Source organism: Pseudorasbora parva, chromosome 12 (assembly GCF_024679245.1).
Source record: "Pseudorasbora parva isolate DD20220531a chromosome 12, ASM2467924v1, whole genome shotgun sequence".
Lineage (NCBI taxonomy): Eukaryota > Metazoa > Chordata > Actinopteri > Cypriniformes > Gobionidae > Pseudorasbora > Pseudorasbora parva.
The window spans coordinates 11,723,111-11,729,644 of record NC_090183.1 but is presented as its reverse complement, the minus strand read 5'-3'; positions in this window follow the sequence as shown (position 1 = coordinate 11,729,644).

Sequence of the window (6,534 nt, the reverse complement as noted above, 5' to 3'; positions counted from 1 at the left end):
AATTGATGTGGGCAATGCAATCTAGAATAGAATGCAAGCTCCATGTACGTGGCCGCATTAGCGGATAATGAATAGGTTGAAGTGAGATTGACATCTCTCTCTTTTCAAACAGATCACATAAACAAAGAGTATTTGTTTTTGATTTGATTTACATCATTTAAAGATGTCATGAACTGTGTTTTCTTAATTATTGTTTTATGTTTCCTGTGGTGCACTTATTTTAGCCTCTGCTCTGAACGCTCTGTTTTAAGGGGCATGTCTGCTGTGAGAGTTCATTGTAAATGCCCACTGCTATGATTGGCTAACATCTTTCCATTTGAAATAGCTAAGTAATACTCTCTCTTTTAGTGTGTTTTTACTATTACATGATTAACTAATCTTGAAAAGTGTTACATTTCAATTAGATCTATGGCATTATATTTAGATCTAGGCTATCACAAATCACAGATATTTTGAGCGCATGGAAGCAGTGATCAAATGCTTTCATCTTCACTTACAATGCAAACGTGATATTGTTAAGAGATTCGTTGAATAAAACGAGAGTCGCTGATAAACGCATCACTGATAAACACTCGCAGTTTGATTGACAGCTTTGCTTGAGATTTTTTTGATCGCTTGCTTTATAGAATTGAATCGCTGTTAAATAACATATTAAATTCTCATCAATAACAAGTTTTCATCCTACTAAGAGAAACAACGCAAGATCATACGTCATAGATCCACACTTTGAAAAACCTTTGGTCGTTTGCTGGGCCTGGAGTAAATAAAAGCTTTTATTGGACTAACAAGGACATTTTCAGTTTTGAAACTTACAGGATATTCTTATAGTATTATAGACTCTTATATGTCAAAAGGAAAGGAAAAAAGGAAAAATAAAAGTAGATACATAATAGATTATAATGATGTATTTACCTGAATGATAAAAAAAAATTGACAGTTATTTGAGTCTCTTTAGCACTGATAAGAAAATAATCGAGACGCTTGTGCCGTCAACAAATTTCTTACACTCTAAAAAATGCTGGGTTAAAAACAACCCAAGTTGGGTTGAAAATGCAATAACCCAACATTTGGGTTGTTTTAACCCAATGGTTGAGTTGTTCTTACCCAGCAATTGGGTTGTCTTAAGAACCATTTAACCCAACCACTGGGTTCAAACAACTCAACCATTGGGTTAAAACAACTCAATTGTTGGGTTAGTGCATTTTCAACCCAACTTGGGTTGTTTTTAACCCAGCATTTTTTTAGAGTGTATCAATATTCTTACTGACTTGCCCACAACTTGTGAACTAAGGGCTTAAGGAAAGATCAGATTTGCCCACTTGTAATTATTCCTTTTGTTCGTTCATCTCCTATGATATGGTATTGATATTATGATATAATGATATTTCCGACATGACTTGACCTCCCCTGATCCTTAAAAAAATTGAGACTATGGCTCCAAAGCCGTATCCCTTTATTAGCTATTCTCATCATATTCCCTAAAGCCATTCTAAATCCATTCATCCCTCTCTTCCTCCCTCTCTCGACCATCTTCTCTCTCATTAGTTGTGTGGCTCTGACAGGGGTTCATAAATCTTTTGCTGAGAGAGGTGAGAGAGGTGAAGCTGAGGATGTCTCTGCTCCCCTCCCACCTCACCTACTGTTATGGAGCGATATGTCAGGTGGTCCCAGGAGACGCACACCCACTGCACACGTGCGGAGTGTTTTTCTCTCTGCTCTCAGTTTGTCAGTTGCTGAATGAGATGTGCTACATCAGTCATGGTGCTTTAATGCTATTAAAAATACAATGTGTAGTTGTTAGCATGGATCCGTCTCGTGAAAGTCTCGTCTCTGGTAGTGCAAGGGGTGGGGAAAGGGAATGTTGTTGTTTGAAAGTGTTGTGTCGGCTTATAAACACTCAGTCGACAGCTGGATGTAGATCAGATCTTAAAGGCGGTGCTCATTTATTTATCAATGAGCTAGAGAGATGCTTCTGATTTATATACTGAAAGGGTGACATGAGTCTTCAGCAAACTGGTTCATCAGTTTGTGGCAACAGAAGTGACACTCTGTTGCCTTGGAAACCATATATTTAAACCCCTTTTCAACCCAAAACTCTCACAAAGTACTCTACCGGGGGTTTCAATTATTTTTATGTAGAGTTCCGGAAGTAAAAACTCCATTAATTTTCTCCATAGGGAAATAGATTTTTAAAGATATACGTATAAACATTTAAAGACAGACTTGCCATGAGCTAAGAGGTTGATAACTGATGGTATTTGCTACTGTTGAAGCCGTTAGCCAGCAATTTTCAACTTAGTTTTAAAATAATCGTGTTTAACAGTGGAATTTGTGGTGAAAAACTAGATTACATAATGGTGTACGGAAAATTCCAACAATCAGAGTGCCAAGATGTTTTAAGTCCTGTAAGTTGTGAGGTGGTGCCTCATGGATCGGACTGTTTTGTTTGTCCAGCACATCCCACAGATGCTCGATTGGATTGAGATCTGGGGAATTTGGAGGCCAAGTCAGCACCTCAAACTCGTTGTTGTTATTCAAACCATTCCTGAATCATTTTTGTTTTGTGGAAAGGCAAATTAGTCTGCTGAAAAGAGGCCACAGCCACCAGGGAATACCATTACCATGAAAGGGTGTACTAAACATGGACTGCAACAATGCTTAGGTAGGTGGTACGTGTAACATCCACATGGATGGCAAGACCCAAGGTTTCTCAGCAGAACATTGCCCAAAGCATCACACATGCCTCCACCGGTTTGCCTTCTTCTCATAGTGCATCCTGGTGCCATTTGTTTCCCAGGTAAGCGACAGCCATCCATGTGATGCTCACATGCCCACCATGGGCGCTTTCGACAATGGACAGGGGTCAGTATGGGCACCAGGACAGGTTGACGGTTATGCAGCCCCATACGCAAGAAACTGTGATGCACTGTGTATTCTGACACCTTTCTATATAAGAACCAGCATTAACTTCTTGAGCAATTTGAGTTGCTCATCTGTTTGATCAGACCACATGGGCCAGCCTTTGTTCCCCATGTGCATCTATGAGCCTTGGCCATCCATGACCTTGTCGCCGGTTTATCAATGTCTCCGTGGAGCACTTTTGATAGATACTTACCACTGCAGACCAGGAACACCCCACAAGACCTGAAGTTTTGGAGATGCTCTAACCCAGTCATCTAGCCATCACAATTTGGCCCTTGTCAAACTCAAATCCTTAAGCTTGTCCATTTTTCCCGCTTCTAACAAATCAACTTTGAGGACAAAATGTTCACTTTCTGCCTAATATATCACACACACTAACAGGTGCCATGATGAAGAGATAATCAGAGTTACTTCACCTGTCTGTGGTCAAAATGTTATGCAGCCAAAGGACAGAAAAAAACAGATGCTGCATTAATTGCATTAAAATGGAAAAAATAATAATTGCATGCATTAACGCCTTGACCCACTTCACAAACATTAGTCCATAATGATAAAGTTTGGTTAAGTTTATGGCCCTATTTTTATTTGATCTAAATTTAGCAAAATTCTGTGGCATTCCACTTATACAGTAAATCCCGTTTAATGAACGGATTCCACAATTTTGTTTTCCACATATAGCGTACATTTTTGTGAAATTCAAAGGGCAATGGGGTGAATGATACATTCTGATATTATAAGAATTGTTCAAATCCACAAATTGACTTCTGAAAAATGTTCCCACAAACAAATGCAAATCTCCAATAAAAAAAATGTTCCAGGATGTCATTTCAACTTATTTCCAGTGAGTTCACAGGCAAAGCCCTGAAGAAGTTCTTCTCTAAAAGCCGAGGATAATTTCAGCCTTGGGGCGCATCAGCCTCGGGACTGCAAGGAAATATTCAGAGGCCCCACTCCACCAAAAATAAACAGGTAAATATGAAAAAGCCTGCAGCATGGTGGGAAATTATGTAAATTTTATTTCCACTGTGGCGAATCTTGACTTGAGCTACAAAGATCAAGGAAGTAAATATACCACAATACTGACTGGCTTGAACAAAGATGTATAGATCTACCTCCAAACAGCTGAGAACTCTAATAGCCTTCATTTTAACTGAATGGCATGTAATGACTAAATTGTTGAAATGGTTTGGTAAAGGGCGAACAGGCATCAATTATTCAATTTCATTGTCACTAAACAAGCTGCTCAATTTTGGCAACTGCTTTCCTGCAAATGTACCACCAAACAACCACAAGTCTTCTGCAAATCAGTTTTTGAAAGGATGCATGTATTTTGCTTTTCACTTGTTTTGGGTGAGTTTCTTAAGTATTTTCCGAGAGAGCAGTTGTGTAATCTGAAACTCAGATCGTTCTCTCAGCAACTACTGATGTGTGTTCACACTTGTGCCACTACTGCGAAACAGATGACCAGTTGATCCTTCCATCACTCAGATATTCTAGAAACAACTCAAATCTAAATGCTGCACTGTCAGAAAAACAGGTACATTGCATGCTGTCACTGGGCGGTACCCTAAGGTACAAAACCGAAAAGGTACTAATATATACATTCAAGGTACTAATATGCACTCTTAAAGTACTAATATGTACATTTTAAGATACTAATATGTAGCATTTATGGATGAGTTAGGTACAAAGAAGTGTGGTTGTAAGATTTTATATTCCTCCAGAAGAGGCCACAATAAAATTGCATAATTTTAACCAGAGCCAGGGTGAATGCAAGTAAAACATACCTTTAAAACAAGATCAGTGCATAGAAATTTTACTACACAAGATATTAAGAAAAGTATTGAATAAAGTTTAAATCAGTGCAAACGAAATATGTAAAAAGTAAACATAAGGGGAAATAAAATGTTTTTTTTTGTTGTTTTTTGCTTGTTTCCAGCATACATCTAACAAAATGTAGTAAAAATATTTCAATAAGATTAATTTTAAGATGACAAGTCTATTTTAACTACATTTCATAACTAAAATTTTTTTTTTTTTTTTTTTTTTTGAAGAAGAAGAAGAAGAAGAAGAAGAAGAAGAAGAAGAAGAAGAAGAAGAAGAAGAAGAAGAAGAAGAAGAAGAATCAATGGGCTAATCCCCAGCATGCAGAGTAATACCAATACTGTGTGACATAATCAAAAAAATATGAAGCAGTGTATTATTGATTCACATCCAAAAGAAATACATGAGCTGCAGAGATTATGCATGTTCACAGAAGGGACCCTCTATATCAACATGAGTTTGCATGCTGCATTTGCAATAGGCATCCTAAAAATCCCACCCAACACAAGCACTTGTCTGAACAGTGTATGTCATATAGTGTATGTAAAATTTCCATTTGGATTACACAGTTTTAACAAACTAATAAATTAATGTTATGATTATTTGCCAGTCATACATAAATGAAATCGGTAAAATTTCTGCACTCAAAAGAAAATAGCAAAGTTTATTATTAACTACATGCATCTATTAGATTTTATTTAAATAATTATTTTTAAAAACGTTTACACATTTCAATTAGCTTAAAACTAACGTGAATCTTTTCATTGTACAAACCCGATTCCAAAAAAAGTTGAGAAACTGTACAAATTGTGAATAAAATAGGAATGCAATAATTTACAAATCTCATAAAATATATTTTATTCACAAAAGAATAAAGATAACATATCAAATGTTGAAAGTGAGACATTTTGAAATGTCATGCCAAATATTGGCTCATTTTGGATTTCATGAGAGCTACACATTCCAAAAAAGTTGGGACAGGTAGCAATAAGTAGCCGGAAAAGTTAAATGTACATCTAAGGAACAACTGGAGGACCAATTTGTAACTTATTAGGTCAACTGGCAACATGATCGGGTATAAAAAGAGCCTCTCAGTGTGGCAGTGTCTCTCAGAAGTCAAGATGGGCAGAGGATCAACAATTCCCCCAGTGCTGCGGTGAAAAATAGTGGAGCAATATCAGAAAGGAGTTTCTCAGAGAAAAATTGCACAGAATTTGAAGTTATCATCATCTACAGTGCATAATATCATCAAAAGATTCAGAGAATCTGGAACAATCTCTGTGCGTAAGGGTCAAGGCCGGAAAACCATTCTGGACTCCCGTGATCTTCGGGCCCTTAGACGCCACTGCATCACATACAGGAATTCTACTGTAATGGAAATCACAACATGGGCTCAGGAATACTTCTAGAAATTAATGTTATGTAATGTTCTTGTGACTTATTTTTTCACATTGTTTGGGTAAGATTAGGCTGGATTATGGCTCACTTTGGGGGTTTCTGTTTAAAGGTGGTGTTGATATGGTTAACTTGTGGCTGAGAATTGGTACCGATAATTAAACCTGGTTTGGCCCAGCTCAGAGTGATTAACTGGCTGAGATTCAGGCCGGTTATGGCCCATGTGTGACCCTCGTCTGTAATCCAGTTCTGGGCCGCCATTCTTTGAGGTACTTGGGCCGAGGGAAAAGTGATTATGTGGCCCAGAGCTGGGCCAGAAAACATTTGCTATGTGGGGAATTTGTAACGTGTCCCAACTTCTTTAGAATCGGGTTTTTAAACGGGTAAAATGCT